This window comes from Cryptomeria japonica, chromosome 4 (genome assembly GCF_030272615.1).
Source record: "Cryptomeria japonica chromosome 4, Sugi_1.0, whole genome shotgun sequence".
Lineage (NCBI taxonomy): Eukaryota > Viridiplantae > Streptophyta > Pinopsida > Cupressales > Cupressaceae > Cryptomeria > Cryptomeria japonica.
Genome location: NC_081408.1, coordinates 386,041,889 through 386,054,075, shown reverse-complemented (window position 1 = coordinate 386,054,075; position 12,187 = coordinate 386,041,889).

Below are 12,187 nucleotides of genomic sequence, written 5' to 3'. Positions count from 1 at the left end.
TATGTGACCATATTTATTTCAATTGTAACAATATCCATTGGACTCAGTGATATTCAGTTGCTTACCTTTTCTGATCTGGCATATGTTGGTAGTATGACCTTGATTTCCACAGTAGTAGCAAATAGGCTTCTTCCTCTTGATGTTATTCTTGTTTCCAGCTTGCTTTGATGATTCTCCTCTCTCAGTAGTATGAATTCCTTTCTCGGTTGATTCTTTTCCTTTGTAACTGAGTCCTCCTTCTTTGTAGGGTCATCTTGTATTCAGTTGCTCATCCAACATCTTTGATGCTTCATAACTTTTCTCCAATGTTTCTTTGGATTTCTTCTTTGTTTCAAGTTCACCAGTGAACCTTGATACTTCAAGTTTCAATGATTGATTTTTATCATTCTTTAGAATTGTTTCATGATGTGCATAACCTAGTTGATCTATCATATTTTGTTGAATACCAGTTAGCCTTATGATTTCATCATTCTTATCAGATACTAGAGCTTCAAGTTGTTGTTTCTCTCTTTGTAGATCTCTTGCTTTATCCTTAGCTATCCTTAATGCATCTAGATTTTCAGTCATCTATGTACTGAAATGTTCATGTTCCCTTTTCATTGCTTTTAGTTGATCAACCAATGCTTTGTTCTTTTCTTTCAACATTCCAATCATTTCTTCAGTCTCTTCAGATATACTATTCTCAGATGATGTCTCGATTTGTTCCACTAACTCTTGAGAATCTTGCAAGTCATCAGTTAATCTTCTCCTTACTTTCAAAAATTTTTGCATTTGCTTTTGCATGTCTGCAATCACTTGGTTTGCATTATCTAGCTCTTCTTGTAGATACACAATCCTTCAAGATTGTTTGTAGCCTTCCATTGATGAGATCTTTCTCTTTAGGTAGTTAAACCCTTTTCCAAGATTCAAGCTCTGATACCAATTGTTAGGCCCAATATGGAAAGCTAATGTACTGAGAGGCGAGGGGTGAATCAGTACTTCAAAACTTTTCTTCAATAATAACCTTACTGTTATGCATAAACAGAATAGTGCAGTAACATAAAATAAAGTTAAAACAAATAGATAACAATCATACATGATTCACTCCATAACACATATATTTTGGTCACGTAGAAACTCTTGGTTAGAGAGAAAAACTGCGGTGGGGATGGCACCCACAACTTCACTACTACAATAATAATGATTGCTTTGTTAGAGCTACATTTAGCTATTTCTGATAGCTTACCCTGTTAGGAGTAACAAGATCTATTAGATCTACCTTGCTAAAGGATTTTACAACACTATATAAATGCTGCACCTGGTTAGAGGATTTACAATTTATAGACTTGGTTAGAGTCTTTTACCCTGTTAAAGGTATCTCTTTAAACTTCATAATATTACAATAAAATCATTACAAATATCTGCAACTTTACATCTGAAATGTTATAGCAGATTCTATGTGCTCAGAATAAGATTACCTAGCTTATAGCATACCTCGGTAACCCATATTGTAACTTGGTAAACCCTTCTATTTACTCTTTTATTCGATTGTTCATTGATAACCTTCTCGGTGACCTCTCTGTGTCTCTGTAATAGTCTTCCTTCATACATACACACACATATTTCTCTCTTCCCATGTTGTATAAATAGATCTCTTAAAGCGATGATCTAATTCATTGCTTTGATCTTACAAAAAGATTCCTCGAATGAATAACTAAGCAAAATATTTCATTGGTTAGGTTGACCTTGCAATCATACACAATCTTCTAGTGCAATTTCCAATGTAATAACGGTTAGATGTGCCTCGATCTTGTAACACATTTTCATGTGCATGTCCAGGTTCAATGTATCTGGTAAAACATTTCACTCGGTGAATATCAACTCGGTGAGTTAACTTTACTGCTCGGTAGCCATGAAACAATACTCGGTAAACAGCATGGTGAATACTATGTTCTGTGACTGCTTTCTTTTGTAACTGACTAGACTGTTCATACCGACTTCTCTATGTGTACCGACTGCATGATTTGGTAATACTAACCGACTAGAATATATAGTATGACTTTGAATATAAAAACTAATGGCAATTTGATAAGTAGTAACACGCTCTCCATCCCTATGCCTATCCCTGTCCTTGTCCCTATATCTGTGCCTGTGTAGAGGCCTCATCCTCAGCCTCGTCTATGAGTGGTGCATGCTCTGCAATATCCATGAATCTAGGAAAGGGATGACTCTATAACCAATCCCTATAATGGGGCAATACCCCCACATCTACAATATCCTCCAGATAGTCCCATCGATGTCGCTGCAATTCAACTAGCTCCTGCATGCTCAACACGTAGGACAACCTAGGGGCCCATCCTCATCTCTCCTCATCACTATATCGGGCGAAGGTGGTATACTCCTGTGATATTCTTTGAGGCCTGCCATACTGGCTCATGACTCTAGATACCATGAATCACTCAATAATAGATACCGATCTGCCAATAAGAGGATGAGTCATGAACATGTCTGTCTGCTAAGCTCTCCAGTCATCCCCCAGCTCCAGACCCCTATATGGTATCCATACTACAATGATCAGATCATTGAGTTTTCATCTCCAATACTCTGTCTTTCCCAGATGGGGCTGCGTAACATATCCATAATATCTATATACAATTGGCTAGTATGGATCTCTGGCATCATCAACAATCGGTCTACAAACTGGGATATGCTCCCATGCCCATATCTAAAGAACCAAGAATCCTGCTACCATTCTCTTCCCATCCCTATATTCCATCTCATGCATCTCATGATACATGTGGGCTAATAAGCAAGATCCCCATCCTAGCTCAACCACATAGAAAGCCCTGTTGTCCCCTATCTAGCATAATGAAACAACTAATGAACCCTGCTAATACACATGCTAGTGGAAACTTCTCACTATACCTAGCCATCATATCATCCCAAATGATAACCCACGCAAGAATGTCCTCATCGTGAAATATGCATCTCAAGGCTAAGATACCAGGTTGCTGAGTAGAATCATAGTCAACCTTATCCCCAGCAAACGGAATCCTCAAAATCCTATACACATCCTCTAGTGTAATGGTCATCTCTCCAACTGGTATATGAAAGGTGTTATTCTCTAAATGGAAATGCTCAACTAGCACAGTAAGCATCCCATGATTCACATGAATATCAGGCATCTCTAAAAGGTGAGTAAAGCCGCACAAATAAATATGTTCTCTATCTATATTTGATATCTCATAGAATAGCCTCATCGTCAGAGGATAGACACACCGAAATAGGATATGTGGCAATCGAACTTGGAAAAATCAAACAACAGAGCATCAGCAAGTCATCCAAATTGTGCTACGAAACATGTTAAACATCACGCAAATCCAAATACACCAAATACCAAATCAAAATTTCATGTTTTAAACTTTAAAAATGCTCACTATTTTCCCTACGACATTTTAGAGTAAGTAGAAACTCATATGAGTCAGGAATACATGTAGAATGATAAAAGAGTCTCATACGACAAATGGCATAAACTCGCATGATAATATGGGCTATGAAGCAAACTCTCGTACAAGACATGGGATGATTCCACATGACAAAACATATAGCCTAAAATGATAAAACACATGAGGACAGTTTGTCATACGATAGATAGTGTATTCTCGCATGACAAAATGATATTGAATGATTTTTAACGACATAAAAAAGCAAAAAATTCAACAAAAATTTAAAATTGATGAAATGCAAAGGCATAAAATTGATCACTTACCATTGGCTCGTAGTTCTGTGGTCTGTTATGCCATCTCTGGCACTCAAATCGATGCTCTTGGATTGGAATGGCCATTTTTCTTCACAGAAGGCTTTTCAAATTTCAAACTTGGAGAGGTTAAAATGAATTGAAAATGACACTTGGACCCTCTATATAGCCAAAACCCTAATTTTTCAACTTTCTCTGATGGACATGAAAACTGTACCCTAAGAAAATTGCCCATCCTGATTCCATTTTTGGGATCGAAATAATAATCCAAGATCATTCTCGTAGTCAATTTTGCACAACTTGCACAACTTAGCAAATGGTCATTCTTTCTTCAATTTGCGCTCAATTTCTCATCAATCATCACTAAATCTTCAAATATTTCTTTGAATCTTCTTGATGCTCAAGTCATTATCATCACCAAAAATTGCCTAACATTATCATATACCCTTGATATATTTCGATTTCACTCCCGAGGGGGCATACTCATGACCTCTCATCTTCAATGTCGAGAAAAATTTCAAATCTTCATCAAAAGTCGAGCAAAAATCTTTTTAACTAAGAAAAATCAAACAAATCCTTATCGCTAAGGGCATCTCAGCCTCATCACTTCATATCAAGTTGAGATCTCTTGATCATCTAATTCGAATCAATCGCTAGGGGCATGTCGGTTTCATCACTTCAAATCAAGCTGATATTGTCTTCATCTGAATCAGTCTCTTAACGTTAATCAATTTCATCATTTTTCATCAAGCTTATTATTTGTTTAGACTCAATCAAAATTTTAGAGAGTATCTTTGATCGCACGCTCAATCTAAGCATGTGTTCAGTTTCATTGCATCGAATCAAATTGGACAGTTTATCTTCACTCATCGTGTCTTGATCTATCAAGTTCAAGATTGATTTTATCTTCGCTTACTGTGTCTAGTTCAATCAAGTTCTAGATCAGTAAGATCCGCTTCTTTATCAATCAAGTTCAAGTTTGGTACCTTTGCTCTTCATCGGTCCTAGTTCAATCAAGTTTGGGATCGATATCTCTTTAATCAACTTTGTTCAATTTCATCACTTCAAAATAAGCTAAAAACCTCACTCTTCATCTGGTTTGTGATCAGTCAAGTTTAGAACTGGTATCTCCTAGACATCAACTATTCTTTGAACCAACGTGTTGCTCACACATTAATTCAAAGAGGGGAAAATGTAATACCCTAAAAATGGTCACCTAAACCATGGGCCCCTAATCTCGACAACATCTCCAAGGTCCTAACCAAAGGCAATTAAATCAACTTTGAGCACACAATTAATTAATTCTTCAGTCATTAAATGTCACATGGCAAGTGACTTATATAATATTAATTAAATATTTATTTAATTAATTAAATCATTCCAAGTAAATAATTTTGATCAATTATCCTATTTTATTTATTAAATATCCTAGCATATTTAATTAATTAATAAATTTTCCATTTAATCATAAAAAGGAATTAATTTATTACAAAAGAGGAATTAATTACAAAGAAAGAGTTAAATTGAAAATAAAATAAAAGAATTGAATTGGAAGAGAAATCAAACTTGAGATATTATTTCTTCTTCTAAATTGAGATAACTTGAAATTAGAAAAGCAATTAAAATGATTTATTAATCATTCTCTAAAATTGAACTCAAAGCTTTTGAGAAAAGAAGTTCAGTTGCATTGAAAAGACTTTTTTCTTGAATAAATAAAAGAAATCGCATGGAATCACCTATTTTTAACTCAAGTGCATGGAATTAATTGAATTTTATCTCTAATGCAAACTTGAACTTATCATCTGAATGCATTTCAATCAAGCTTGAATCTATCTCAAGGTTAACTGAATCTGATTTCTTAATTATTTCAATTATCCTAAATTGTGTTTTTTTCTTGAATAATCTCAACCGCTTGTTGCTAATTGGTCTTGATCGTTGGTCTCTCTTTTGATTCTCTATAAATTCAGCCTTCATCTCTCATTCAAAACACCTTAGAGATTTACTGTTATTATACAGTTTTTGCTCTGGAGTCATTGAAGATATTGTGCTTTTTTGAGATTATTGCATCTTAGTTTAGCCTTTTTGCATATTTAGTTCAATTATGATTTCTTGAATTCATATAGCTTAATATTCATCCATCTAGCATAATATTGCATCCATTTAGCTTATTCTCATGCTCATATAGATTAAATCCTTCGTCTTGGTGTAGTCTAGTCATTGGTATTGCTTATACAAATCTAAGAGCAAGTCTATACTCACATCTTTTAGAAGGCAATTGGTCGATTTGTTATGGTTTTCATATTCATGCTTATATTTGTCTAACCATACATGTAATGACTTAATTGAAGTGTTGTGTCCAACAACTTGCAGATCCTTATCCACTTTTCACACACACACTCATAACTAAAAACATGAATATTATTGACTTGATCTTGGTTAGGTTCTTTGTCTACTAAAGCTTCATCCTTAGGAAAGAGAGAATTGTTAGTGATATAATTCTCTTGTATGAAAACTTATTAATGAATAGGATCAACTTTTAGAGAGGGACAAACATAACTCATTAATCCTTCCTCTCTAGAGGGACTAGGATTCTCTAGCTTATGCATGCCAACTAGGAACTAAACCCATTTCACAATGATTACATTAAAATAATAATCATCTCAATAGATTCAACCTTAATTATATTAGGAAGAGGGATGAATACAAATGAGATTTACATCACTTTTATTGATTTGAAAATGAGCAATTGAAAGGATGTAAATTGACTAAAATTTGAATGTAGAGAACAAGGGCTAGATGGTGCAATATCGACAAAGAATAACATAAATAATTAAATGCACAATTGATAATCATAGAAGTAAATCATATCTAGAAAGTGTATCAAAAGAGGAACATGTTATAGAAATTTGAGCTAAAATGTAGTGGAGCATGTGCATAGGTTCCCTTGTCCAACAAGTGAATTTTTGAATACCTAACTTAATCTATATCTCTGAAACATTGCATAGGATCTCAGTCAATTCTGAACTTGATTTGGGAGGTCAATGAAACCCCAGGTTCCCTTGTATAAGACAATGGTACCCCACACATCCTTGTCTAGGTTTTTTTGGATGATCTTTGTATTGGTCTATTGTCTTAAGATCTTGAGAACTTTTTCGTCTTCAATCTCTGATGGAAACTTGAAGCTGAACCTAAATCTGCACACAAAAGGAGAAAAATGGTGTTTGAGGTCTTATAGGGGTTTTTCTGAGTCAAACCTTGGATTGAGACTCAACCCTACAACTATGATGAATTGGAAATAGAAATTAGAATTGAAATTCTTGAATGGAAGTGCTTGATTAAAATGATTATACCTTCAATTGATGATGCGATGTTCTTAGGATAATGCATCCATGTTATCATGCAATAACATAATAAATCATCATAAAATCCATCATGAAATCATCATTGAAACATAATTTAAGATTTCTTGATGTAGCTTGCTGCTCCTTGAACTAATCTATGCTCTTTAATTGAAATAATTGCCCTTGGAATAAAAAATTGTATATATAAGAATGTGACAATGGATGATGATACGATGAATTAGAAGGGATGACTTATATAGAGATCTGAAAGTGAAATCACCTTTCGGCCAACTTAGAACTATCATATTTTCACATCAGCGATAGTTTTAGAAATAGTAAGACTGGCATATTATCCTCTCAAAATTTATCCAAAAGGTGCCATACATAGGTGCTCAAAGCACCTATGTCCCAGCAAAATAGGACCAAATTTTTAGAGTAGCGAGATAATATGGCCTTGATATCTGAAATGTAATTTATATGAAAAGATGTAATATTTAGATGTGGGAAAAAGGTGCATTGAACTTTCAAATGACATATGACCCATATAAGCATGAAATGAAATAAGATAAAGGGCACAATTAAAATAAGTACCCAAATAATAAAGTGTTGATGTATTAAAGTGAAATAGATTAAATATTAATTTAAATCAATAAATGTCCTATATTCCATAAAGGAATGATAAATACTAAAATGAGTGCTAGGAGAGTGTGAAATTGGACACCCTAATTAAAAGGTGTACAATTTAAACTATTTAAATTTTTGTAATAATTAAATGAATGCAAGGTGGCACAAAAAATATGAGGACTTGTAACTTGCACAATGACTATGATAACTCACATAATAGTAACAAAGGTTGTCACATAATAAGGAGGTCTTATGTAACAACTAAGAGAACTTCTATAATCTAATTGTAATTTTACATCAACTATGTTGCTGCACAACAAATAAGATGTCATGAACTATTATGAGGTATTATACACCAACTATGATTAGATTCATGAAGTTTATGCAATCCATAATGATCAATATACTAACTTCTGGAATCCATAATGATGAAGTTTATGTAGATTTTTGTTGCCAACATTTCAGATTAAACTCTATGATCCATCATTAGGATACAAAGCATACGAGAAGAGAAGAGAAAATTAAGGATATTAGAAAACCTAGTAAACAAATAAAGAAAGAGGTCATAGATCAATGGCACAAGAACCTAAGAGGTAGGATCTAGAAGACAGGGATAAGGAAGGGAAGCTAGGATCAATGGCTAAAAGGTAGGGAGGGAAAAAATATAAACAAGAGAAAGAAAGTAATAATAAAATAAATTTGATAAAAATAAAAAGGCCAATATATGTGAGCTAAAATATTATATGAAAGCTATAAGAATAAAAATATCAAAACATGAAATAAAGAAAAATAAATATAGACATAAGAAAAAAAGAAGAAATCAATTAAAAATGAATGAAAAACAAAAATAATGCAATTAAGTGAAGAAAGATATATAATATGAAACCAAAATAAAAATTAAAAAGAAATAAGCCATGAAATTAAAAATCAAATAAATATATATAATATTTTATTTTTAATTTTGTAGGTTATTTCTTTTTAATTTTAATTTTTGTTTCATATTATATGTTTTTCTTCACTTAATTTCATTATTTTTATTCTTTATTCATTTTTATTTGATTCCTTGTTTATTTATTTTTCTTTATTTTACATTTCGATATTTTTATTCTTATAGATTTCATATAGGTTTTTAGCTCACCTATTTTTGCCTTTTTTATTTTTTATCATTTTTATTTTATTATACCTCTTTCTTTTGTTAATATTTTTTCCCTCCCTACCTTTTAGCCATTGATCCTTGCTTCCCTTTCTCATCCTACCTCTTAGGTTCTTATGCCATTGATCATTGACACCTTTCTTTATTTATTTGTTGGGTCTACTAACATCCTTACTTTTCTCTTCTCTTATTGTATGCTTTATGCCGTGATCATGGATCATAGAGTTTGATCTAAAATGCTAGGAACAAAAATCTACATGATTGCCATTGATCTTTGCCCTCTTTCTCTATTTATTTGTTTGGTCTACTAAGATCCTTACTTTTCGCTTCACTTGTTGTATGCTTTATGCCCTAATGATGGATCATAGAGTATGATCCAAAATGTTGGCAACACAAATCTACATGGTCTAATTTAGAAGTTAGTATACTGACCAACTATGATGTTGAGGAGAAATTAAGAAGCCTTGCACATCAACTATGAAGGCTTTCACAATAGCTAGGAGGTATTCAACAACAACTATGAGGTTAATATTTTTATGAGATATTGAAAAATAACTAGGGATTGTATGACAAATAACATGTCAAACACATCAATTATGAGGTCTTTCATAGAAACTAATATAGCTTCTTCAATAACTAAGAGGTATTGTCTAGCTAATATGAGGGTTTCACAAGAAATATATGAGATTTTGTAAAAGATATGCAGTTTGTGTAAGGTCTTGCACAACAAATATGAGGTTGCACAAAAGTGAGAGATATTTTACATCCACTATATGGGTTTTCACAAAAACTTAGGTAACTTTCTAATAACTATTAGACTAAGCGAAAAAGAAGAGTTCTTGGTTAGCTATTATGAGAGTTTTATAGGAAGCAAGAGTGCTTAAGATGACTATGAGGTTTTACAATAATTAAATATTCATGTGTAACCATTATGAGGGTTTGCACAAGGAATTATATAGATTACATAAGCTACAAGGTTTCACAACGTGTAAGTAGTCATGTATAATAAGTAATAGGTCTTGCATATCATTTATGAGGGGCTGCACAATAACTAACATAGATATCATAATAACTATTTGGTTGCACAAAAAATAAGAGATTTTTTTTTCTATTACAAGGCTTGAATGATAATTAGGAGTGCTTGTGTAGAAATTATGAGGTTGTTCAACAAGTAAAAGTTCATGCAAAACTATCGTGAGGGATTTTAAAACAACTATGAGGTCGCGTAGTCTTCAAAGAGCTGTACTAGTTAGATAATTGGGGTATTATGGAGAATCAATAAGAGCGCATTGTATATTATGAACCTTTGGCTAATCAAATGAATAGTGATACATCCACTAGGGACAAACAAACCATTTAATGATTAGAGAGGAATTACACACCAAATGTGAGGATCTACATAATAGTTAAGATGACTTACACACCAACTATGAGGTTGCACAACAAGAGGTAGTATGAAATTGTTGCGATGGATTTCTCTATAAATTATATGTAACCATTATGAGAGATTGTATACCAATTATGATATTACAAAATAAGAGATGTTGCAAATTAGCTATGAGGTCTTGTACAAAAACTAGGATGACTTGTACAATGTAATTGTAATGTTGCACAAGTAAAATTCTAGCACAATTATTACAAGTGTTTACACAAATATTGTATACTAACTATAAGGGATTCCACAACAATTAAGATAAATTTAACATTAACTATAAGGTTTTACAACTAAGAGGTTAGGTAGAGTTATAATAGGCCTTTTACATCAATTAACACAGATTGTATAACAAATATTAGGTTGCACAAGTTTAATAGGTCATTTATAAAAAATAGGAGAGACTGTAAAGAAAATATGATGTTAACGAATTGCATAAAAATAATTTATACAACTTGAATAACTATTAGGTTTTGTGATAACCAAGAAGTCTCACATGTGTATTATAAGGGTTTCATTAACAACTAGGATGAAATACAAAATAAGAGGTTGTATATCCAATAGAATATACATGTGTATTTGATAGCTAAAGGTGTAATTTATACAGAGAATATATAGTATCAATTAGTAGATAGTGTGCTCAAGGAAAAAGTAATGGCGATCTCTTCTAAATGCAAACATGAAAAAATAGGACCCATATGTCATCATTCTATATTGATTTTTATTTTGGAGTTTCGATAATCTTACGAATCTTACAATCTTCAGAGGCCAAAAATGGATAGTGAAATTAATAATAGAGATCCAAATTCTCATGAATGGATGTGTATTGCATAATGTGAAACTCAAATATTTGAAAGTGCAAGATGGTTGTCATTATTGGAGAAGTTTAGGGAATTGAGAAATGATATTACCCTCGAGTTCACTTAGTCCCTTAAAAAAGATATCACCATAGTGGAGGAATGACAACTATAGTCTCTAAACAATTGACATGTATAATAACTTATTTCTCTATGGAAGGAGACAATTGGTACAAATTCAAAAAACAATAATTAAAAAATAATTGAGGAAATATTTTTTCTTGGAAGAAGATGATACATATCAAAAATTGAGAACTCTTATTTGGTGTCAATTGTTGCAATCATAAATCCATACTTTCATTGAAAAATATTTGCAAATTAACTTCCAACAATTAAATAAAATTAATACACAAAAAACCAACTCTTATAGGCATAGATTTCATAATACTATATTAAAATGAACCAATGATAAAGTTACAACAATTTTAAACAACCTACAAAAATAGGAATATAGAAACTGTCTTCTTAAAAAAAACAATATCTTTAAAACAAATGCATTTGTAAGAAACTCAATGTAAAGTTAAAACATTGACATCTAGACTAGGGGAAGAGCACCAGTAGCAGTCATAGCTAACTTCGCGCACCCACAGATCCTAAACGGTAAATCGGATTTTGAATTTTTTTTTAGTTGTCTTCGTATGCGACTTAAATTCCTATAGCTATTGATCTGCCTTCTGGGTAGTAACGATCTGATTTCTATGAGTCGTTATGCGTCAAAAGGTCAAAAAATGGTCATTTCAAAGTGTCACCCGATACTTGACCTCTATTGCACCAATAATCACACACGAAAAGGCCAATATTCATTTATAAAATACCTAATAACTAATATGTTTCTCACCTTTTTATAAAATAAAATAAACCTAAATATTTTATCTTATGCATATTATTAAAATACTTTTTCATATTATAAAGTTTAAAATGGGTGGTCAAAAAAATTGTTGATCACCCATAACTACCTTCTCGCGTACATGTTATGATCCCACTTGGCATAAATTACCACCATCTACGTTGCCCTTAAAACTTAGGGAAATGAAGATTTTTTTG